This window comes from Accipiter gentilis, chromosome 15 (genome assembly GCF_929443795.1).
Source record: "Accipiter gentilis chromosome 15, bAccGen1.1, whole genome shotgun sequence".
Classification (NCBI taxonomy): domain Eukaryota; kingdom Metazoa; phylum Chordata; class Aves; order Accipitriformes; family Accipitridae; genus Astur; species Astur gentilis.
Window position 1 is genome coordinate 26,275,554 of NC_064894.1, and position 8,229 is coordinate 26,283,782.

Below are 8,229 nucleotides of genomic sequence, written 5' to 3' on the forward strand. Positions count from 1 at the left end.
AGTTTCAGAGACGAGGCCGAGTGTTTTGCTGTGGACGCTGTCAGATCAAGACTGTCTCACACTTCTGGGGTTGGAGAGGAAGCATCGAGGGCTGGGGAGCTGCCCTGGAGAAAGCCCCGGCAGAACCCCCTCTCGTTTGGACAGAAGCTCGGATTTTCACAAACAGCCTGCAAATTTTATGAGTAGCGTATATGTTTTAAAGTAGTTTTAACTGGCGAAAACATCTGTAATTTCCCTCAGGTATCAACCGACAACCCACGCCGCCCGTGTGAGGAGCTCGCTGGCGAGCGCTGTGCGTGCTGCCCGTCAGCTGCGGGCTGGGCTCAGCTCAGCTCATCGCCCAGCACCTTCCTTCAGCACCAGTGACGGTGGCACAGGACTGGTGGGACTTCCCCCCACGCTGTCGAGCAATGCCGAGACCGTTTCCTACCCCTTGGGCTCATTACTGAAGCCCTGTTCGGTCTGCGTGAGCCTCTCTGTGTAAATACATTCTGGAGGCATAAAGCAGCGCGTCTGATGATGATCGCTGCCCTGCGATTCTCTCCGTGTAGCTGCTTCTGCCTGTGTTTTATTTAGCTGGCTGGCTACGGCAATCTCTGTCCTGAAAGCCTGCAGCCTCCTCCAGCTCAGAGCAATTCCAGACGCTCCTCGGAAGGTTGTGTTGGCTTCTTTCTCCGACTGCTTGTGCCCGGGAAGGAGCCGCGCATAGCCTGGCTGGTCCACCTCGGGGGACGGCTGCGGTGAGGGTGCTGCCTGCCGGTGCAGCATCAAGGAGCCCATCACGGCTACGCCGTGTCTCCCAGCCACAGCTCCCCTCTCCGCAACCGCCTGTCGCCTTGTCCTCATCTCTGCAAAACCCCACTTCTCCTGCATGGGTGGGAAGAAGCCTCCCCCTGGCCCTGCACCTCCCTTCTGCTCCTGCGTGACTCAAATGCACTTGACGAGAGAACGTGCCGAGGACCAGCGGCTTTCCTCGGAGGGCTCCTCGTCCTGCAGCGTTCCCCCGTGCAGGCAGAGCTGCGGGGAGATGCTTCTTTCCACGTGGCAGGCTCCCATCAGAAAGCCTGTGGTACTGCAGCTGCAGCCCTCGCTACTAAGGCTTTCAAGTTCTCCATCTCCAAATCAAGAAATCTATCCTCATTAAGGAACATTATTATATTTTTTTTTTTCCAAAATAAATTAAAAGTTGGCTTACTTTGAGAGTGTGGTTTTTATTCATAGTGAAACTTTAAAATATGTGAAATGTGTGGGAGGTGACAGCAATGCTGGAAGATGAGGTTTTGGGAGGGGTGTTTCTTTTCGACAGAAAGAGGAAAGCAAATTAAATTTCTATTTACGCATCATCTCTAGCATGCATTTAAAAGCACATAGGAATAGGAGTGAAAAGATGAAACTTCTTATACTGACACCAGCTCAGCTGCATTGCACACATTGTGTGTGTGTGCAAAACGATCTGATTAATACCACAACGGTTATGCAACATAATCAGTTTAGTACTGCTGAGATGTACTGCTTCCTGCTCTCCCTCATTTTACTGGTGCTAGCATTTAAATCCTAATACAGTGAGATTGTGTTTACCCAGTTTATCCTACATTTTTATTGTGACCAGGTCAAATTAATCCATCTTTCCTACAGTAGAAGCAAGACCTGTGATTGATTGTTACTGCAGGTGAGACTGTTTACTGGATCTTTTACCTTCACAAGGCGCATACAGAGATGGGAACAACTGTCGCGACTGTTGTTTGCATTGCATACAAGCTTGTGCAGCTTGTGGAGAAGGTTGTGGAGACCTCCAGACACAAGAGACAGCAGCTTTCTGCACAAGGGTTTGGCATGTGCATTCAGAGACCTTGATGACACTTCTGCTGGCATTGTGCTAGTGACCACAAACGTGAAATAAGCCTGCTTTTAATTTCTGCTCTTTTTAGCGTCTGTGAAGGTGCTGGTTTTCTAGGGGACCAGGGAGGTGGAAGTCACTTTGCACACCAAGCTCCTCACAGTTGTTGGGTTGTCCTATGTATAGACTTAGAAGGAAATTAATTGTAACGGCTCCTAAAGCCTTGCTAAAAGTAATTGTAAATATCTGAGGCAGTGGACAGCAAAGTTTCGATCCCAGTTGTAACCCAGAAGGACCGCTTTCAGCTCTTAAGGCGCTTTACCCCACTTCCCAGCACTCGCTCTTTGCCTTGCTGTGCTGTAAACCAAGAGGGTGGGTTAACGTACGAGGGCAGAGAGTTATAGATGAGGATAGCTTCACCAGAAAGGGACTATCAATCAGCTTTGAAAAATAAGTGCAAGCTTTTGGAAAGCTTCCTGTACGTGGTGTTTGCAGCCCTCGGCGAGCTACAAATGCATTACAGTAGCAGCTGTGTTAAGCTACTGAAAGGTAAGTATCAGGAAGAAGAGAGCATCCAAGTCTCAGGATCTCTTACATTTTATTCATAAAGCTAATTCTTTCTCATAGTGTATTAAGGAGCCAAAAGAGAAATAGCAGGGGGGGCATGGGAGACCTGCCCTGGCTTCAGGACAGAGTTGTACGTTGTGTCTCAGACGCCAGGATCTGGAGGCGACGCTAAGCACCGCGTGGACGGACCCGACACCGTGGCTGAGGGCAGAGCAGGGCTGCCCAGCCCCTCGCCCTCATCACCCCGCTGCCTTCCTCAGCCCTCTTTGCAGCACGGACCCAGCAGGAGCGATGGGAGCGCCCAGCCCTGTACCTGCGACCCCTCGGTCCCAGCTCCTCGCTACGGCTCATCTGCAGCGTCACCAGAGCACAGCCGTGGAGCTGTGCGCTCCGCCTGCCCGCCGGCAATGTGTGGCAGGTCGGGTTTTGGCCCCCCAGCTGAAAAAGCCAAGCCTCTGCCAAGAGAGGGCATGAAACAGGCTGAGCACAGATCCACCCCGAACACGAGGCAAATAGCCAGTTCTGAGGATGTGCCATTCTTCAAAATGCGCAGAGCTCCCCAAAACCAGACAGGTTGTTTTTCTGTATCGATTTATCACAGGCCTTTCTTTACACGGTATCATGAGTTGATTTTGTTACAGCATCTTAAAAAGGCCTGGAAATGTATTACAACACCGTGTTTTGGCTGTGCCCAGGGGATCTTTTTTCCCCCCCTGCAGTATGCAGCTAAAACAGTTCTTAGGAAGGCGTAAATGCTATTTAGGCAAAGCTCATGCACTTCAATCACTCTGCCAAAATCCATCTGAGCCATCACAACCCCTACTGCTCACTGCGTTGTTGTTTCTGGTGTGAGGACCAGGTTTATCCACCTTTTCCAGTTTTTAGGAGCTTGCTAATGTAGCTGTACCCATTCTAATCACAATTTCAGATCACCTTGGTGTTGGTTCCTATTGCTTGGAACAACAGCCTCCCACAGCTTTAGGCACCTAAAGATGTTGCACATCTGATCCCAAACCTTGGCACCATGAATAGAAATGGGTCTGCTTGTGACAAAACTTGTCTTGTTAGTTCTTTGCATTTCTCACCATCTTAAGAACAGAATTTCCTTTGGTATCAATACCTGTAAGTGTATTAGATACATTCTTGTAGAAATATAAAAAAGAGTTGTCACAATTTTGTAGCTGGAGTCCCATTTCCTCACACTGCATCCACAGTACTAAGAGGGCAGCAAAAATTCCTTGATGGCCTCGGGCTGCCACATTCCTACCTGGCATCTCTCAAAGCACACTGTGTACCTGGAGGAGCGACCAGTCCGGTATTCCGAGGAAGTACCAGAGCTACTGCCTGTGCTCCGTGGGCATGGTTTCTGCATGGACCAGAAGTGCAAGCCCGAAGCTTAATGCACCCGCTAGACACAGGCACAGTAAATCTTTGTGACGTTTCATGGAAGCATCACACCCATTTCTATTGCCTAGGGACGGCGCCTGGTTTGAATTACTGTGCGGTAGCTCTAGGGAGGATGTCACTGGTCCAGAAGAAACAGACAGAAGGTGGAAGTGCCCAAATTCTGCTTGGACAGAGTATCCAGAAGAAAAAAGAGGGCATATTTGGCAAACCCGCATGGGTAGCACCAGAGTTACCGTGTCCCAAAAGATCTGCTCTTGCTTTAACCTGAGGAGAACATCTCCTCTTCAAGCCCTTAGCATTTTGCTGACCAATGTGGAAGAATCAATTCCACCGTTGATAACTGTTTTGCAAACAACTAACAACTAGAAAATATAGGTCACCAGCTCTTTTACAGTAAGACATCCACCACCAGATAGCATCGGCTTTGACATTTAGTCAGTGAATGGGAGACATTCATTTTTTTTACAGTTATAATAAAGATGGCTCAGGTAACTCAAATCTCCAAGGCCAGAACATATCATCTGACAACAGGCCCACGAGCCACCTATCATAACATTATTCTGACCTTAAATCGTTCACAATCTTATTCTTCAGAGCATTATGTCAGCTTATCTCAATCATTACACCTCTTGAATTGGGGATCTGTTAAATGTTGTCTGATCTCTCTAATCTGTAGTACAGAGTTTATTTTTATGCAGGAAATGAAAACTGCGGCATAAGCCTATCATCCTGCACCTTCAATTTCCGCTGCATACACCTACTGAATAAATACTGCTGCTTTGATGTGTTTAGAACAATACTTTCCAAAATATATTTATTTATTTATTTTTCAGTGGCCTAGCCTAGTTGTCCAGGTGAAAAAAAGACTGCAGTTTTATTGATGCAGAATTGCAATATTCCTAAACAGTGTAATAACATTTTCTTCTTTAGTAAGTTAGATTATCAATCTCAGAAGATTATGTCTAAAGAATCAAAGAGTAAATTTTTGTGTAAGGGGTTTTGGGTTCTTTTTTTTTTTTTTTTTTTTAAATTGCTTTGAATATTTGATTTGCTGTGTTGAAGTACATCATGTGCTAAGCAAAACCCCAGCTTTCTAAGAAAGCACATTTGTGAAGAAAGAAGTGCTAATGTTGAAGGAGTTAATGTGAACATAGGGGGGCACCAGCACCCCTCTAAAAGGAGGAAATTCTAGGAAGGGTCTTTTAAACAAATTGAGTCATAGTACGCTGAGAAAAAAGGAGCATTCGAAATTAAAATCTCCACTATAAGTCTGTACCATTTTTTAATGCACAAGATTCTGCAGATTCCATGTTCAGCCAGAAAAAGCATAAACCAGAAGATACAAATGTTTAGATGTGAGACTTTTGTTATCTGACCTAAGGGAAGATGCAAACAGCTGCAGAGCATCCACTGCTTCTCTGGAGGGAGCAGGATCTCTGCAGAGGTGACTCCGAAGGTTATGTTATTGTCAGGCTAAAAGCAGCAAAGTGGCAAGCGAGCAAAGGAAAGAATAATATCATATTGATTCCAGATCATGTTTGGGCATTTTTTTATATATCTTTTTAGCAACAGATCGGTGTTGAAAGTCCACCTGGGGCTGTCCTGTGGGAACAAGACATTACATGTGTGAGCTTAATTCAATCATCTCTAGGCTTTTGCAGTCAAACTCCACTGTTCTAAGGGATAGTGTCCAGTCCCCAGACTATTAAAAAGCGAATCTGGCTTCCTCTTCCTTTTATCTTTAAAGCCTCTTTTGTTGTTTGCAGGCTGATAGAAGAAAGTCACTTGCAAAGGGATGGAACAGGTTTTTTAACATCAGAAACAAGGACAACAGGAGGACATCCTATGCTGCAGAATCTGCAAGCATTCAAAAAATGAAAGTTAGTGATATTAAAAAGAAAAAAAAGAAGAAGCAGGTTCAAAGCGAATTGCTCAGTAACATACTTTTTTATCAACAAACAATTGTGAGTGGCGATGGGTATAGCAATGTGTTAAGTTTGGAGATAAGTCAGAAATTTAAATAACAAAAGAATGAAAATTTTCTGGCAACACAGAAGCTGCTGGACTAGTACACCCCTCTGTCCACCCCCACCCCCCACCCTAAATAAATAAAGTGGAAAAAAACCCTAAAATGCCATTTTTTTTCTATGACTAGTGCATAATACCATATTTTATGTTCAGCACAATGCTGAACTGGCATCCAAAAAAACCCGCCTGTGAAAAAATGAACTGCCAAGACCTACTCACACTCTCAGGGACCCAGCTTGAGATAAATACCATTTTTTAAAAAGCGCTGAGCATCTTCTTCCAGAAAGTCAGGCCTTTTTGGACAGTCAACATTACTGACCACTTTTAAAAATTTTGTGTAGAGCCTTGGCTGTCCTTAGCTCAGTACCTTTACACTGCCCAAACTGACAGCAAACCTGAAACCACAAGCATCAGGGTGCTTTGGGCAACTTTCCTTCTCCAAGGAGCTGCCAGCTTTGGATACTGCTACTACAGCTCCTACAGTTTAGTACTCGGTCAAGTGCACCTGAGCAGGGAAACTGCAGATTCCCTGTTTTGGTCAACAAAGGGTCACAATAGTAAAATATTGGGGAAAAATAAAAGATTCCATAAGTGTAGCAGATTTCAGAGCTATGGAGAATGTGCTCGGTCTTTAAGGAAGCTTGGGAAATATCTGATATTCCTGGTGTTAACACTAGACTTTCTAACATTATAAATCAACACTATGATAAAAGCAAAATGCTGCTGTGGGTATAAAGGAGGATGGAGACTGTTGTTTTGGTGTATCCCTATTGTAAAAGCAGAGTCAGAAATTCTGGACTACTTTTCCTACAGAAAAAGGAAGCTGTGGAAAGTGGCCACATGCTCCCACTCCATGCTGGAAAAACCCCTCCTAGCCCAAAGTGGATTTCAGCTTTCAAAAGGATGCTTTTGGAAAAAAAGAAAAACACCATTAGCACTCAGATGCCAATAGAAGATATCCTTTGCTTTTATGGCCATGCCTTGTCCCTCACTGGGCATGAGTGCTGTGGTTAGGGTACAACCGTTTCCTAGCCCAGTTTTGCCTCCGAGTCATACAGAGAGAGGCAATTCTGTCGACCTTGCTGTGCCTCAGCTTGGCCATTCACCTTCTGAACAAAAATAGAAGTTATTCCTAGGATGTCTTTTCTAGTGCATTTGCACCTGGTTGTTGGTGATTTTGCTACACCAGTCTGCCTTTCCGATGCTCAGAATCATCCTGCAGGTGACTGTTAGGAAGCTGTTCCCTCAGGAGCAGGCTGTTTGGTCTCCGTACCCTCTCAGAAATACCCATACCGGCCCAGGCAGCACAGGCTGCGCATTACAAACCTGTCACTAGAGCAGGTATGGCAGAGAGAGAACTGACAATGCCAAATGTCTATAGGAGTTTGAAGAACGAAAATCACAGAAGAAAAATCTCTTGAGATCTGTTAAATGTGAAGAAAACACCTTTAACTCAGGGGCTGAATAAAAGCAGAGGCTGGGAGAGTAACGTATAGAGTCACCCAGGTCTTATGCTCTTCCCTAGTCACCTCCTGCAGGCCACTGCCAGAGGCAATGTACTGGACTATCTTGGGTCTGACCCAGCAAGGCCATTCTCAGGTTCTTATTATAGCAAACCTAGAAATCTCCTTAAGCCTATTAAACATTTGTCTTGAAAGACCTGGCATATGGTGCTGACATACTCTGCCCCTCCAGAGCCAGAAGAGCATGTCAAGCTGTAGCTCGAAGAGCTGGTAACATCCTGAAGGCTTATTGAGTATGTTATTCAATTAGGAAAATCCTATCCTCAGTGACTAAACATTTGGTTAATGCCTTCTTTCCAAAGATGTTTGTTGAGAGCACATTGCATTTCCAACATGGGCTGAACGCTCGTTAGCCATTTGTTATTTTGACCATAGGGACTGAAGTTAAAGTTTGCACAAGAGATGGATGTCAGCTGGATAACAGCTGGATCATTTGGAACGGAGCAGATACAGACTGGCTCCTTCAACAACTGCTTCCCAGGCACACATACACCTTCTCGAATTTTGATAATGTGGAATTTTTCATATAAAAAGTAATATTGGGTTTGGCTGTTATCTGGGCTCCACTGGAAAAAAAACCAACTGATTTTTAGCTCTATGTGAAATTATGTTCAGAAATTTATCAGCGTCTCTTTCCACTTGCAAGTCTTGAATTGAGGCAACAGAGGAAGGAAACTTAAAAAACACAGGAAGCCCTGAGCATTATTTAGGAAAGAGCAGTAGACAAAATTAATATCCATGTACCTTATACACTTGATTAGGTTGTATTTCTTATGCTGTATAATTTTGCCTCTAAGGTCCCTTCCTCACCTTTCCTTCCATCTGCATTAAGCAAAAACTTAGTATAAATGTTTCTAGCAAGTACAG